The following is a 7,808-nucleotide window of genomic DNA, read 5'->3' as shown; positions in this document are numbered from 1 at the left end:
CAGGGCATGCTGGGAAATCCAGCGTCTTATCATTTATTCAGAAGGAAATCCAGTTATACAGGCGATTAGCTGAGGTCAGGGAAGACGAGGCTAAAAATCAAATTTCTGAAAAGAGAGTTCGTTTTACAGAGTCGATTAATCTCAGATGGGTCTGAGAAACTCTAATGGATTTTGGTCGAGTTTATTTCATTTTGTTTTTTTTTCTTTAATGTTTAGAAGTTCATAAATTGGTCTTTTATGTTATTGTATCATTACTTCAATCTTTATATTACAGATGAACATTTCATACTTTCCGGATATAATGGTTTCAGGACATGCTGGGCTTTCCAATGAGAAAGCCTAGCAGTGGTGAGCCTCTGGTGAGGGATGATGGGGTTCATGTGAACTGACAGTATAGTACCAGCCAGGGGCAGACTGACAACTCATGGGGCCCCCGGGCAATAGCGGATCATGGGGCCCCTGTGTCCTCACCCAAACTCAAAAAAGCCTATGAAAAAGGTACCAGGGGCATCTCATGGGACCCCCTACTGACTCTGGGCCCTCGAGCAGTGCCCGAGTTTCCAAATGGTCAGTCCATCCCTGATACTATCTATCCCTCTCCTGAAGGAGCTTTCCATTGTAGTAGTTTCACTTATCGGCCTTTTGGCTAAGATCAAGTGTAGTATCTGTTCTTATCAGTGTCCAGTAGAGTTCCACCATTATTCTGGTCTTCTGGCTCCACCATTATTCTGGTCTTCTGGCTCCACCATTCTTCTGGTCTTTTGGCTCCACCATTATTCTGGTCTTCTGGCTCCACCATCATTCTGGTCTTCTGGCTCCACCATTCTTCTGGTCTTCTGGCTCCACCATTCTTCTGGTCTTCTGGCTCCACCATTCTTCTGGTCTTCTGGCTCCACCATTATTCTGGTTTTCTTGCTCCACCATCATTCTGGTCTTCTGGCTCCACCATCATTCTGGTGTTCTGGCTCCACCATCATTCTGGTCTTCTGGCTCCACCATTATTCTGGTCTTCTGGCTCCACCATTCTGGTGTTCTGGCTCCACCATCATTCTGGTCTTCTGGCTCCACCATTATTCTGGTCTTCTGGCTCCACCATTATTCTGGTCTTCTGGCTCCACCATTATTCTGGTCTTCTGGCTCCACCATTATTCTGGTCTTCTGGCTCCACTATTATTCTAATCTTCTGGTTTCCAAATGGTCAGTCCGCCCCTGGTACCAGCACCTTCAACATATTGTTAGGTGAGCCACGCGGATGAACAAGGGCCTCCCCTCCACTACAGACATTCTAGGTGCTGGCGAAGGAGCCCGTCCATATTTCCAATCCCAAGGAAAAGATACAACTTAACCCCTTCACGCCTAAGGGTAAAACAAATCTAAATGCCTAAGCACAATTTTGCAACATTGACATGTGATAGTAAAACCGTCCATATCACCACAACTACTTCGTACATCCAGGTGGATTATACCGCGATTTTTTCAGGACAAATTGGGCTTTCATTTGATGGTAAATGGTAATGGATAGCTTCTGATTTTTTTTTTTATTATCAAAGGAAAGCTGGCCAAAAATAGTAAAAAAAAATATTTTTTTTATTTAGCTGTGTGTTTCTTGTTATTACCATAACCTACCACCAAAGAACAACCCAAAATAAATTCTCCAGCTCCTGACGATCGCAGCGATACCATATATGTGTATGTTATTTGTTGTTTGTACCCGTAGTACAGCCCAGAAACAATAGTGCGCATTTTGTTTTAGTCTCTTTTTTTTTTACCTAAAACACACTGACATTAACTGACACTGACACCAATTTATTTTATAAATCCTGACCTTTGACCCTGACATTGACCCAAACACTAACCCTGGCACTGAACTAGATCAGACATTGATCTAGGTATTTTTCTTTATATTTTCTTTATTTTTTTAATATTTATTTATTTATCTTTTTTTTTTTTACAAACATTTTTTTTTCTCTCTATGCCAGGAGTTAGAGAGATACAATGTATAATGTGATGTATATAATGATACAATTTATAATAGGATGTATATAATGATACAATGTATAATGGAATGTACCGTATTTTTCGCTCCATAAGACGCACCTGACCATAAGACGCACCTAGGTTTTAGAGGCGAAAAACGGAAAAAAAATTCTGAACCAATGGACTGCAGACATAGTACAGGAGATGACCAGAGACTGCGGACATAGTACAGGAGATGACAAGAGACTGCGGACATGGCACAGGAGATGACCAGAGACTGCGGACATAGTACAGGAGATGACCAGAGACTGCAGACATAGTACAGGAGATGACCAGAGACTGCGGACACAGTACAGGGGATGACCAGAGACTGCAGACATAGTACAGGAGATGACCAGAGACTGCGGACACAGTACAGGAGATGACCAGAGACTGCGGACATAGTACAGGGGATGACCAGAGACTGCGGACACAGTACAGGAGATGACCAGAGACTGAGGACACAGTACAGGGGATGACCAGAGACTGCAGACATAGTACAGGGGATGACCAGAGACTGCAGATATAGTACAGGAGATGACCAGAGACTGCGGACATAGTACAGGAGATGACCAGAGACTGCGGACATAGTACAGGAGATGACCAGAGACTGCGGACACAGTACAGGATATGGCCAGAGACTGCAGACATAGTACAGGAGATGACCAGAGACTGCGGACATAGTACAGGGAAAATACCAGGGACACAGTACAGATGACCAGAGACTGCAGACAGTGCAGGGAATAACCAGACTGCAGACAGTACAGGGGATGACCAGAGACTGCAGACAGTAAAGGAGATGACCAGAGACTGCTGACCTTTGGGGAGGGAGGGGGAGCGGGTACCTGAATTTGACAGGTACCCGCTCCCACTTCCGCGGCGTTGTCCTTCTTTCTTCTTCCCGCGCCGGCTTCCGTGACAGCCGGGTGCCCACTGCGCATGTGCGAGAAGCGCTGCGCTTTGTGAATGGCCCGGCGCCTTCTGGGACCTGTCATGTGTCCCAGAAGACACCGGACCATTCACAAAGCGAAGCGCATGCGCAGGGGGCACCCGGCTGTTACAGAAGCCAGCGCGGGAAGACTGTGCAGCGCTGGAGCGAGGAACAGGTAAGGCCCTGTAAGAGAGAACAGCTAAGCGGCCGGCCCGGTATTCTGACATGGTGGCGGCAGAAATACCGGACCGGCCACTTTATATTCGCTCCATAAGACGCACTGACATTTTCCCCCCTTTTTTGGGGGAAAAAGTGCGTCTTATGGAGCGAAAAAATACGGTATATAATGATACAATGTATAATGGAATGTATATAATGATACAATGTATAATGGGATGTATATAATGATACAATGTATAATGGGATGTATATAATGATACAATGTACAATGGGATGTATATAATGATACAATGTATAATGGAATGTATATAATGATACAATGTATAATAGGATGTATATAATGATGCAATGTATAATAGGATGTATATATTGATACAGTGTATAATGGGATGTATATAATGATACAATGTATAATGGGATGTATATAATGATACAATGTATAATGGAATGTATATAATGATACAATGTATAATAGGATGTATATAACGATACAATGTATAATGTGATGTATATAACGATACAATGCATAATTGGATGTATATAACGATACAATGTATACTAGGATGTACATAACGATACAATGTATAATAGGATGTATATAATGATACAATGTATAATAGGATGTACATAACGATACAATGTATAATAGGATGTACATAACGATACAATGTATAATAGGATGTACATAACGATACAATGTATAATAGGATGTACATAACGATACAATGTATAATAGGATGTACATAACGATACAATGTATAATAGGATGTACATAACGATACAATGTATAATAGGATGTATATAACGATACAATGTATAATATAATGTATATAACGATACAACGTATAATAGGATGTATACAATGATACAATGTATAATGGAATATATATATATATATATATATATATATATATATATATATATACAGTCATGGCCGAAATTGTTGGCACCCTTGATATTTTTCCTGAAAATCAAGTATTTCACACAAAAAAGGTATTGCATTAACACATGTTTTGCTATACACATGTTTATTCCCTTTGTATGTATTGGAACAAATATAAAACAGAGGCAGAAAAGCAAATATGACATAATGTCACACAAAACCCCAAAAATGGGCTGGACAAAAGTATTGGCACCCTTAACTTAATATTTGGTTGCACACCCTTTGGAAAACATAACTGAAATCAGTCGCTTCCTATAACCATCAATAAGCTTCTGACACCTCTCACCCGGAATTTTGGACCACTCTTCCTTTGCAAACAGCTCCAGGTCTCTCTTATTGGAAGGACACCTTTTCCCAACAGCAATTTTAAGATCTCTCCACAGGTGTTCAATGGGATTTAGATCTGGGCTCATTGCTGGCCACTTCAGAACTCTCCAGCGCTTCTTTGCCATCCATTTCTGAGTGCTTTTTGACGTATGTTTGGGGTCATTGTCCTGCTGGAAGACCCAGGATCTTGGACGCAAACCCAGCTTTCTGACACTGGGCCCTACAGTGCGACCCAAAATCCTTTGGTAATCCTCAGATTTCATGATGCCTTGCACACAGTCAAGGCACCCAGTGCCAGAGGCAGCAAAACAACCCCAAAACATCATTGAACCTCCACCATATTTTACCGTAGGTACTGTGTTTTGTTCTTTGTAGGCCTCATTCCGTTTTCGGTAAACAGTAGAATGATGTGCTTTACCGAAAAGCTCTATCTTGGTCTCATCTGTCCACAAGACGTTTTCCCAGAAGGCTTTTGGCTTACTCAAGTACATTTTGGCAAACTGTAGTCTTGCTTTTTTATGTCTCTGTGTCAGCAGTGGGGTCCTCCTGGGTCTCCTGCCATAGCGTTTCATTTCATTTAAATGTCGACGGATAGTTCGCGCTGACACTGATGCTCCCTGAGCCTGCAGGACAGCTTGAATGTCTTTGGAACATGTTTGGGGCTGCTTATCCACCATCCGGACTATTCTGCGTTGCAATCTTTCATCAATTTTCCTCATCCGTCCACGACCAGGGAGATTAGCTACAGTGCCATGGGTTGCAAACTTCTTGATAATGTTGCGCACTGTGGACAAAGGCAAATCTAGTTCTCTGGAGATGGACTTGTAACCTTGAGATTGTTGATATTTTGCCACAATTTTGGTTCTCAGGTCCTCAGACAGTTCTCGTCTCCTCTTTCTGTTGTCCATGCTTAGTGTGGCACAGACAGACACACAATGCAAAGGTTAAGTGAACGTCTCTCCTTTTTATCTGCTTTCAGGTGTGATTTCTATATTGCCCACACCTGTTACTTGCCCCAGGTGAGTTTACAGGAGCATCACATGCTTGTAACATTCTTATTTATCCGCAGTTGTGAAAGGGTGCCAATACTTTTGTCCAGCCCATTTTTGGAGGTTTGTGTGACATTATGTCGAATTTGCTTTCTTTCCTCCCTTTTTTTGTTTTGTCCCAATACACACAAAGGGAATAAACATGTGTATAGCAAAACATGTGTTAATGCAATACGTTTCGTGAGAAATACATGATTTCCTGGAGAAATATCAAGGGTGCCAACAATTTCGGCCATGACTGTATATATAATGATACAATGTATAGTGGGATGTATATAATGATACAATGTATCTCTCTTCTCCATACATAGAGAGAGAGAAAAGCAAGGGGGCCGGGCTGCACAGTGACCGATCACTCTGATAGTTAATTAGAGGCTATCACAGCGATCATGTGACCCGGAATCGGGAGTTCCAGGTCCCGATCTTTAGAACGGGACCCAGGGCTCTCAGTGACACTGCGGTCTCTGTGCTGGGAGCGCACTGAGCGGCGCGCTCCCAGCACAAAGACAAGTACGTAAATATGCGGCCCCACGGAAAAAAGCCAAGTTTTGTATTTGTGTGATGTCAGCATCAAGGGGTTAAAGTGATATCAGCTGGGCAGCAGAGTAGGGCAGTGAGCTCTGCCCCAGTACATTGTTCTACTCTGCAGACCCTTTTCTTTGCTCTGCCCCAGTACACTGCCCTACTGATTCCTGTTTTTTACACTGCTCTGCTTACCATTTATCCTCTGCCCCCCTGACATTTGTTAATGTACCCCCAAATCAGACTGGCAGGCCACACCTACTACTAATTCTGCACAAGGCGAGAGAGCAGAGCTGTGGGAGGGACCCAGCAGGCCCCACCCACTACAGGCTAACTGCAGAGACTACAGGAGGGGGTGGAGACAAGACCATTCCCCCTGCACAAGGAGAGAGAACAGCAGTGAGCGGTCTTTATTCCAGGAAGGAAAAGTCTCACACTGGATGACTGCACAGAAGAAATACTCAAAGCTCACCGAGATTCAAGAATATACATGGCCATATACATGATTTTAATTTTTTTAAATCAATTTTTCTGCACTTTTTAAATAGCATTGTTTTTTTTTTCCGTTCCTTCCTTCAGTTTGAGGATTAAGGGGAGGAGTTAATTGGTCACAGGTGCTGCCGGTACTATATAACTTTCTGTAACGCTCACTCTGAACTTGCTCATTCTTGAGCTTTACAAAATATGTCCACTGCCCCAATCTATAACTGGCCTTCACTGCAAGGAGCACATGGAAGGGCGACGCATGTCATTCTTGAGCTTGCCTGTGTTTTGCTTGCTGGACCATTGATAAAGTTGACATTTGATTAAGTGGAGTTAAAAAACTGGAGTTGAAAACAGGAGTCTTCTAACCTGTAAGTGACAACCGATATTTCTTGTTAATATTGTAACTGGGATATGAGTGCTAGCCGGGTGGAAGGTTTGTGCCGTGCACAGTGTGCCATGTGTATGCAACAATGGAGCAACAGATGGATACCGCTGTGACAGATGTGAGCGGGTTGCCCTTCCGGAATCTCACGTTAGAGATCTGGAGGAGAAAGTTACAACACTGGGCAGAACCGACAACCTTGAAAGGGGTCTTCTACTCCCTGAGCGGGTAGCTAATGGGATTGATGTGGAGGGCGGAGGGGCTAGTCAGGATGATCAGGTAGGAAGATGGGTTACTGTAATGAGAGGGAGTGGTAGGGGCTCACAGAAAAGGAAGGCCCGCACTGGGTTTGGGCACCCACATGGGTTTTGCCAAATTGGGTGAAGATGTTGGGGTGGCAAGCTCAGGGGTGACAGCCCTGGATGTCACTGCTATCCCTAACAGCCAGGAGGGCAGACCATCTGGGAGGGGTGGTGAGGGTAGTGCAGGAAGGCCTAGACAGATAGTGGTAATAGGGGATTCTATCATCAGAAGGACCAATAAAATAATTTGTCACCAGGATCCTCTCAACCAAATAGTTTGCTGTCTCCCTGGTGCCAGGGTTTGGCATGTGGTGGACCAGGTTGATAAATTCCTGGGAGGGGCTGGGCATGCCCCAGCTGTCTTAGTCCATCTTGAAACCAATGACAGAATACATGGAAGGTGGAGGCTCCTTAAGAATCAATTTAAAGAACTAGGCTGCAAGTTGAAGGGAAGGACCTCCAAGCGGATATTTTCTGAAATATTGGTAAACAGTATTAAACCAAAGCGATCGCTCTCACCTGAGCAGCTAGAACACCAAAGGCAACCAGTAATAAAACCTTCAAGAACATATAATGGATAAAATAGGCGCAGTGCTAAAAACACAAAGTAACAATGTTCCTGAGTATGCCAATAAAGTGATAGTCTGTGCAGGTCTGGGTGCAAATTAGT

The 7,808-nt window shown here is 43.5% G+C and overlaps 1 pseudogene; it reads left to right on the top strand.

The window, feature by feature from the left end:
• The first annotated feature begins 626 nt into the window (after positions 1–626).
• Positions 627–751, top strand: LOC149441185 (U2 spliceosomal RNA; annotated as a pseudogene).
• The last annotated feature ends 7,057 nt before the right edge of the window (positions 752–7,808 follow it).

The sequence above is a fragment of the Staurois parvus genome, unplaced genomic scaffold, assembly GCF_062004578.1.
Source record: "Staurois parvus isolate SC_StPar_1 unplaced genomic scaffold, SC_StPar_1.0 ptg001015l, whole genome shotgun sequence".
Classification (NCBI taxonomy): domain Eukaryota; kingdom Metazoa; phylum Chordata; class Amphibia; order Anura; family Ranidae; genus Staurois; species Staurois parvus.
Note: the sequence above shows the minus strand (reverse complement) of the source record. Positions and strands in the feature narration are given on the sequence as shown.